At 41.6% G+C, this 9,499-nt stretch overlaps 1 long non-coding RNA gene across 1 annotated transcript; it reads left to right on the top strand.

Annotated features, from left to right (window-relative positions):
• The first annotated feature begins 399 nt into the window (after positions 1 to 399).
• On the top strand, positions 400 to 5,990 carry LOC143821753 (uncharacterized). Its single transcript, XR_013225896.1, has 3 exons — positions 400 to 508; positions 634 to 688; positions 4,916 to 5,990. It is a non-coding gene; the product is annotated as an uncharacterized LOC143821753 (long non-coding RNA).
• The last annotated feature ends 3,509 nt before the right edge of the window (positions 5,991 to 9,499 follow it).

Here is a 9,499-nt window from a genome sequence, read left to right as displayed (position 1 = left end):
AAAACAACAACCAAAACATATGGCAGGGAGGCTGGAGCACTGAGGGAACATGAAACAAAACAAAACCAAGTCTTCACCCACCAGTGGAAGATGGCAACTGATGAAAGTTCCTGAACTTTTGGGCCATGGCCAAGAAGGTCCTTTCCCAGGTTACCACCCAAGAGTGGGAGAATCTGAAAAAGGACCTTGGGAGAAGGTCATACCAGTTGAGTAGGTTTATGAGTACATAGTTCTTCAGTTATGCCAGTCCCAAGCTGTATGGGGCTTTAAAAGTTAACACCAGCAACTTGAGTTGCATCCAGAAACAGATTGGGAGACAGTGTTGATAGGCCAAGACTACAGCACTATGGTCCCTAAGGCCCAAATGGAGGCTTACTGACAATGTAGCACAGCTGAACGTATTTAACCCAGTTGCATATCACTTCAGTTCAGAGCAGACCAAGGTGGTGAGTTCCCCGTCCTCTGACACACAGCAGTACAAGGGTTACTGGTCACTGGAAAGGACCAGGTAGGAATGTTGGGCTCATAAGCCCAAACTGGCAAAAAGAAAGGTAGATTTTCACCTACACTGTTGTGACTTGAAATGATAGTATTGAATTTGTTTAATTAGCAACTTGTTTCCTTTTTAATTAGATCACAATTTACAGGCATTGTGCAATCTGATGGAAGAGGAAATAAGAACCATCTGGCGAGTACCTTAAGGCTCTATCTTTCTATACTCCGTCAAGGAGCTCAGAATCATGTACTTGGTTTTCCCATCTTCCATTTCATTCACCAGCAATTCTGGAAGGCAAGCCAATGAGCTTCAGGATTGAGTAGAGCTTTGTATCTGGGTCTCCCCTGCTGGCTATAACTACTGCAAGCTTTTCTTCTAGTCCTGAAGCTCTGTGGTGTCCAGCTATTGTGCTTCTGAAGGGCAAATTCCTAATTGTTTATTGTTCCTATGATTCCTCTTGGGTTCCCAACTTGTGGCTGACTAGTATTCATGCCAACAGAGAGTACAAAACACTTCATGGCTATAAATCTGGGACTACATTGATTTTTTTCAAAATCTGCCATTGTACATCAAAATAGAAATAGGCCATGCTTACTGACTTTCAGCAGTATTTATCTGCTAGATCGACTCCTCCATATAAATAAAGGAACCTAGCCATCCAAGACGGACTGTCAGTCTGTTGTACGCATGTGAATTTTACAGCTTTGATATCCGTTGACAAAAGGAACTGAGCCATAGGGGACTTATGAGTTTCTGTCATGCCTAGCAGAACTGGCCATTGTTCCTACCTTTAAAGGTTTTGTTCTCTCTAACAAGTCACTAAATAAGGGGGGAAGGAAGTAAAGAGAACTTGTATCCACTGTAAGTTAAACATCGCTAAATTTCCTGGAAGAAGACGAAGAGTTGATTCTTATAGGCTGCTTTTCTCCACCAGAAGGAATTTCAAAGTGGCTTAAAATTGCCTTCCATTTCCTCTCCCCGCAACACACACCCTATGAGGTAGGTGAGGCTGAGAGAGCCCTGATATTGCTGTTCGGTCAAAACAGCTTTATCACTGCTGTGGTAAGCCCAAGGTCACCCAGCTGGCTACATGTGGAGGGATGGGGAATCAAACCTGGCTCGCCAGATTAGAAGTCAGTGTTCCTAATCACTACATCAAACTGGCTCTTGGTAGTGGTTATCCCATTTGTCACAGCTGTGAAAGATCCCTGGTTTGATATCAGTCGAGGGGGGGGGGAACAATATTAAGGATTGGGACAAAAATTAATGGTAGAGCACCTCTCTTTAAATAACCAAGTTTTCAGGGTCAGTCCCTGGTAGTTCTCCAGTAGAAGGTATTTCTCCCTAGCAGCAGACCCAGTTTTTGTTTGTTTTTGTTTTAATCTGTTTGGTTGATAGCAGCAAAGCATCAGCAGGGAGTTGGTTAGGTAGCTACTGTTAGTTCACAAGTTGCTGGCTTGTTTGCATCTTGCAGAGTCTGGACGGGAGTAGTAAAGCCAGTTTCCCCCTTATGGGAGCAGGCATTCACATCAGCCATTTGGTGTGGCTAGTCCTTCCAAAATCCATGGCTTTTGTTATGCTGGTTCGCATTTCACATTGTGTTCTGCACCAGTACTCTAAGCCTGGACCGCTTCTGCCGAGCACTTCATTTAATATATTGAAGCGGACTGATTTATGAGATCAAATAATCCAATCACATTTGCATAATTCGTGCAATCTGCATATATTATTCTTCTCCCACATCTATTGCAAAATGCCTCTTTCCCGGATAGGAAAATTAGAGGAGGGATGGCATTACAATAAAGGTAAGATTCCTGTGTTTGTATTATTTTGACAAATTTGGTCTTGAGCAAGAATAAGTATCAAGGCACCTGATAAGCATGCTCCAAGCAGACTGCAGTCACTAGCTCCCCTCCCCCTTCTAATTCCACATCTCATTGCAAGGAAGCCACTTTCCCAATTCTGTTGATTACTGTTGTAAAACAGAAACATTTGATCTATTGGAAACGATGCATGGGAGATGGAGTTGCTCGTGTGCTAAATAACTGATTCAGGGCCATCTCGTAAAGACGCTTGTTTGTCCCATCTCTGTGATTTATTGCTGCTTTACTACAAGATTGAAATCTGGAAATGTTCTCATGACTCAGAGATTCTCATTAAGGGGGAAGCTATCAGCTGAGTACATGAAAAGGTGGGCTATATTTTCAGGCGTTGAATTCGAATGATGGATCTCAGGCATGCTAACGATCTCCATTTTGCTGGATCGGCAGGGAGAAATGGCTTTTCTTTATCACAGGTTGTAGATCTACTATTCATTTCTGATGATGAAAATAATTAATAGATAATGTCCAAAGGGTACTGTGCCTCATGACTTTCTTTGCTTTTTTCCGCCTAAAAAGCAATGTCTTAATATCCTCTTCAGATAAATAAAGTTATATGATACCCATTAATTAGGCATTGGGGGGGGATACTGGATACCACTGTGTGATTTCTTCCTCTCCTCTAGAAATGTGTGTCGAGGTATTGATTTAGCCCATTCAGCCTTCCTACACTGCAGGTTAACTGCGGCTTCTGTGTATGTCGCACAAACCGTGTGTTAAATGGACAGCAGGGTCAGACTTTTGTGCTAGGTGGGGCTACAGATTTCTAGGAGACTCTTTGAAGATATGTATGGAGAAGTAGGTCATTTCTCCATGATTTCAGTGTTTCTGCTGTGACTTTGTTAAAGCGCTCCATCTCTTCAATCCCTCCCATCTGCAACAGTCATATCTCACCCTTTCACCAAAGACCTCAGTGTGATAGCTTTGGTTCTCTGAGCCTCCATTTTGTCTTCTCTGAAGCCCCGTGCTTGACAGTAGGCTGGGACAGAATGACCAACCCAAAGTCAAATAGTGAACATGGCTAAATGGGATCTTAAGCCCAGACCACCCCAATCTCTGATTAGTGCGTTAACTATTACACGATACTGCTTTCCCCATCTTTACTAGATTCCTCTATACAGGGAATAATTCTGTATAGGCTTGTGTGGATAGTTGCCTATAAACTAAGGCTGCTTTCTCCAGTCATTCTGAAATATGGCATATTTGGTGTGAGGGGTGCAGTTTCTGAAAACTTGGTCCTAGCGGGATTAGGGAGGAACTATTTGCGCCTGGGAATAAGGTTGCCAATTCCAGCCCGAGAAATTCCAGGAAGTCTGTGGGTGGTTCGTGGGAAGGACAGAGTAGAGGGGAGTCGATTAGGGAGGTGATATCATAGATTCTACTTTTTGAAGCTGTCATTTTCTCCAGGAGAATTGATCTCTGTAGTCTGGAGATCAGATGTAATTCCACAAGAACTGCAAACCCTCTGGGAGGTTGGTGACACTATCTAAATATATATTTCCCTTTGGAACCAATGGAACCAATTATAACATTATAAAATTATGCATGGCATGGAGAGACTTAACAAAGAGACAATTTTCTCCCTCTCTTAAAATACCAGAACTCAAATGAAGCTGATGGGCAGGAGATTCCAAATAGATAAAAGGAAATACTTTCCCACACAGTGAGTGATTAAAATATGGAATTCATTGCCAGAGGATGCAGTAAGGATTACAGAGGCAGCATCAGGGGAAGGTCTTGGCCTTTATTTTCTGTTGTTGCCCCTGCAGAGGAACTGGCTAGTGCAGGGTTTCCCAGCCATGATACCACCAAGGTACCATACGTTACCATGAAGGCCCATCCATGTTTCTGCAGCACGTTTTTCCCCCCAAAATGGTGGCTGGGGACATCATTTCTACCCTTATATGGGCAGGTTAAGCAGCCACCTCCCAAAGTGGCCATTGATGAGGCTGGGAAGGGGAGGGTTCTCTCTCTTCCATGTGGGGCAGGGAGGCATGACCAGCTGACATCACTTCCTGGTATCTCAAAGCCTGAAAAAAAATATTTCAGCAATACCTCCATGGTCAAAAGATTGAAAAAGGCTGCTGGGTTAGTGTGCGAGCCACTGGCCTGATCCACTGATCCAGCAGGGCTCTTACGAAGTAAAAATAGAACTGAAGCATGCACACTTGCACAGAGCTTCAGTAACACATTTAACTAAACTTGACCATGCTTTATTTAAAAGAGAAAAAAAAACCTGAAAATGAAAACAAAAAAATATCACATTCCTTACAAGTCCAAGCTACCAGGTACAAATTAGTTCTAATACAGTCAGCCACATACAGATGAAGAATGCATGTGCAATGCTTATCAAGAATTTAATTACACAAGCAAGTCTAACAAATGCCCCTATTGAAGTAAAGAGTTGCTGATGTGCTTTCTTTTCGGTGGTAATGTGCCAAAGAGGCATCATTTTGTAAGAACGAGAGCCAACTTTGGATCAAGGATGCTGGCGAGAGGTTAGATTTATGTTCCATAATGATCCCCTTCTGATTTCCAGCAGGGTGAAGCCATCTGTGAATTTCAGCTTATTTCATGGAGGATTTTTCAATGCCCTCCATGGGGAGAAGAAAATTCAAAGACCAGGCGACTTGCAACAGGAGGCAGGCCTCCAGATCTATATTATATACACAGTCAGAAGCAATTTCTTGGTACAAGAACAAGGGGAGGACAAAGTACCCATAAAACATTTCCCCCCCCTCCATTCTTCCTGTCACATCTTTCTGGCTAGAAACCCAAAGCCCCCTGTCTTGATATCTTCTACCTCAGACTAGAGCTCTTATGGTTAAAATAACAGAGGGGAGGTGGAGAAGGTGTGAGAGATCTGTTCAACAGGACCTTGAAAAAGAATGTAGGCAATTGAGAATCATAAGATTCCCTCCCCCTGAGAAGGAATCTTTCAGAGTTACCCCCTGTTTTCAGAGTTACCCCAGCAATACAGCTGTTTCCAATGCACAGAATCACAGTGCACCTTTTCAGTCCAAGAACGTTGTTTAAATGAAGAATCCCCCACCCCCCCAGTTTGAGCCATTTTTAGCCTTTTGGGGGAAGGGGCTCAGAATGAAGTAGGCACATGACACCCGCGACACGGCGCTGGCTGCGACAATGGATTCAAGAATTTTTTAGAACAACAGTAACTTTTTAAGCTAATGAGCCTGCCTTATGTGGTACTAGGCTTCCAGGACATATATGCACAGGTTTAGTCCAAACAGTTGTATTCCATCTTCTCAGAGGACACAGGCCAATCACAAAGGTTTATTATGAAGAAGTATTATGAAAACTGCATTAGTGAGAAAAAGGCCAAGAAAATTGTGCTGAGGAATTTGTTTTCCATTACGCCAAAGTACCTTCTCATTCTTCAATGATACTATGTACCATGAAAATTTATTTGGGAAATCATACCCTGCCCACCCTACAGCCCTAGTCTTTGCACCTTCAGGCTTCTTTTTCTTCCAAAAACTTCAAGAACATTTAAATGGAACATGAATCCCTCAAGAACGCCAAAATTGCCATTTGGACATGGTGTAAATCAAAGAGTCCAGAATTCTTTGGGGGAAGGGTTAGAAAGATTGAAACATCAACTTCAGAAGTGTATAGACCTAGATGGAGGATATGTCAAGAAATAACACCTTCACATTTTGATATTTTTGTTTAATAATGGTTTCTATGATTTTGTAGCAATGTTTTTTGACTTACCTTCTATAATTCTTGTTAGGGCATGTACAGAGGGAGGGACAGCAGAATTTTATTTTAACCTCTTCATTTGGAATTCTTGCTCAGTCTGATGCTATGTAGACATCTTTCTTTAAATAGAAAATATAATGGTTTATACCTTTTGGTGCTGGCAATCACAGAATCACAGGCCATCTAGTCCAACCCCCTGCTCAATGCAGGATCAGCCCAAAGCATCCTAAAGCAGTTGGGGGGAAAATGACTCTTTCTGTTATACACAAGGCAGTATTCCCAAGATAACCAATTGCTGCATAGTGGGAGACAAAGATACAAAGCTTCAGAACAGGGCAAGGAAGATAGGAACCCTGATCCTTCAATGGGCAATTGCTACAAGGCCAGAGGGTGATGGCTGAACACAGAGAGAAAAGCCCCACCAAGTGCTTGGAAAACCAGGAGAGGAGCACGTGCCAAGCAGAGACCTTGGGCAGCTACAGGTGCCTAGATGCCTTGGGAGGTATTTTGCAATAGAGGCTGCAAGTCAGATTAGGACTAATTCATCAGAGGCACAATTGGGATATTTGGTGTTAGAAGAGAAAACTGAGAAGAAGGGACATGGATGGGATTTTCAACATGAACCAGGTGTTTATTATTTTATTCAGTTCTTTCTGATTCACATTTTTTTAGACACCTGCTTGCTAAAGCCACTCTTAATATTTTCATTGGAGCATAGTTTAAAAAAGAAAGAAAGGTCCATACTTTGAACTAAAATGCTGTAAGTGATGCAATGGCAACTCATCTTGAATGGAGGGAGATAAATGTTACAAATCCTTTCCACTTTCAGAAATCAACAGCCAACAGTCTATGCTTGGTTACAATATTTATGATCAAGTCCATCCATCCTTTAGGAAAAGAGAGTAGACAGATCCATTTAGAGCAGGACTGATGGCAAGCAGATTGCCCATCCAAAATATGAGCAAATTAACCATTGCATAAAACTATCATTAATCTCAACAGATTTACCACAGATCTTAACTCTCCAGCCTTGGCAAGAGCTAAGGAGAATATGCTAACTAATCTAATTTATCTAATTAACTTATGCTAATAGATCTGATTAACCTTATCAAAAAAAGGTTAAATGTGTCCTCCAATCACAGCACAGCAACTCTACAACAAGAAAGTCTCGAAAATAGTGTAGCGATGAGATGAATTGTGGACTGGCTGGAGAAGTACGGAGAACGTATTGCTTATATTAACTATATAAGAAGACAGTTTTCTTTCTTTCTTTTCTGCCTTTTTCACTGAAATGTAAGGTAAATGATATAATATAACTAAATGCAATAAATAGGATGCTACATCTAATAAAATATTATAGGATTAGGACTTGCACAGTTTTTGAAATGGAGCTATGGCTAGAACAAAGCATAGTAATTAAACAGGATGTGTTGAACAGACATGTTAAACGATGACAAAACATGGTATTAAATCAATAGACAGTGCATTTTTCTGGACCAATCTGTTATGTTGTAACCCTGTTTCTATTATACACATGTCTTCCTGAACAATCATGTTTTATGCCAGCAGCATGCCCCTCCTCAGACAGGCCATTCAACAAGTTGGGGGCCATTATAGAAAAAATGTGTATGGGCAATTAGAAACAATCCAATCCAAATTTCTGTGAATGGTATTCAGAGTCCCTTGATGCATATGTAATGCCCTCTTATGGCTAGAAGCAGAGCCCATCTCTTTAGAAACCCATACCTGGCTTCAAGCTATGTATTTGTGGTTAAAAATAAGTTATATTCTCCTTATTGTTGGAAATAACTGTCTGTACAATATCTCCTGACTTGAAACTCTAACAGGAACTCTCTTCACCATAGAGTTAGTGAGAAAGATAGGAACACTGACCACTCACCTTCTGATCTCCCTGACCTGTCCCTAGAGGTTAATTTCCTGTTTGCTGAGTCTTCTCTCCTTCATTCCTCAAGCCTACAACATGGTGGATACAGAGATGCCTCCAGCATCTCTCGCCATCCAGCTATCTAGATTAGAATAGGAATCTCTTTATCTCTAAATGTGTAGAATTTAGTTCACTAATAAATAGTTTCTATATTAGTTAAGTGTAACTTTGGAGAATATGCTTACCCTCCCATTGTTGCAGGAAACTTACATGAAACATTTCTTCCAGTAAGTCATCTATATCCTTTGGATTATCCAAAACATCACAGATCATTCATCCTAGCTCTATTCAGTGCCCTCCCTTCAGCTCTTATGGAAGGAAGATATGCCCAGACTCCCTATGCTTATGGCCATACCAGGTGGGGATGGTGTAAACTATGGAATATGTACACTGTAACCTCTCGGTATATAGCACCAATATTGGACAGATATCGAGGCAGAACAAATAGCTACTATGTAGTTATGCTCCTCACTGGTAGACACAAAGATGTCTTACTTGCAAAGTAGCAAGACTCTTTACCATTGCTTGCCTCGTAAGACAGAGAAATGTGCCCTAACACGATTTCAAAAATGTTGCACATTGTCATATCGACAGTATTGTAGTCCAATGTTAACTGATTAGCAGTCTTGAATATAAGGACCATAAGGAAGGCCGAGCATCAAAGAATTGAGGCTTTTGAACTCTGGTGCTGGAGAAGACTCTTGTGAGTCCCTTGAACAGCAAGGCGAACAAATCGGTCAGTCCTAGAGGAGATCAGCCCTGACTGCTCCTTAGAAGGCCAGATCCTGAAGATGAAACTCAAATACTCTGGCCACCTCATGAGAAGGAAGGACTCCCTGGAGAATAGCCTAATGCTGGGAGCGATTGAGGGCAAAAGAAGAAGGGAATGACAGAGAATGAGGTGGCTGGACGGAGTCACTGAAGCAGTAGGTGCAAACTTAAATGGACTCCGGGGAATGGTAGAGGACAGGAAGGCCTGGAGGATCATTGTCCATGGGGTCGTGATGGGTTGGACACGACTTCGTACCTAACAACAACAACAAGTCTTGAATAATAAGCTTGTTTTACTTGATGCCAGTTTGTATTATATTAAGCTGATCTTTGATCATCATGATAATAAAGAGGCTGACATGGTGATGATGATGATGATGATGATGATTCTCGAAGTTAATTTGGAAGGGAAACATATGTAGAATTCATGACAATAGTATCACCTTGATTAGGGATTGGCACAGACTGATGAAAAGCAGTTTGGTTCATGGCATGCCTGGTTCGTGAGCCACAAACTGTCATGAACTTTCAGGCAGAAACCTAAACTGGTTTAGAAAACTAAACTGGTTTCGTTTATATTATACATATAAATTGCTTATTAAAATCCTGCAACAGGTACAGAACACAAAGGATTTACAGAGGGAAAGACAAAAAAAAGGCGCACATTGAAAACCTTGAAAACAA

This window comes from Paroedura picta, chromosome 12 (genome assembly GCF_049243985.1).
Source record: "Paroedura picta isolate Pp20150507F chromosome 12, Ppicta_v3.0, whole genome shotgun sequence".
NCBI lineage: Eukaryota > Metazoa > Chordata > Lepidosauria > Squamata > Gekkonidae > Paroedura > Paroedura picta.
The sequence above is the reverse complement of the archived record's forward strand: the minus strand, read 5'-3'. Positions and strand labels throughout refer to the sequence as shown.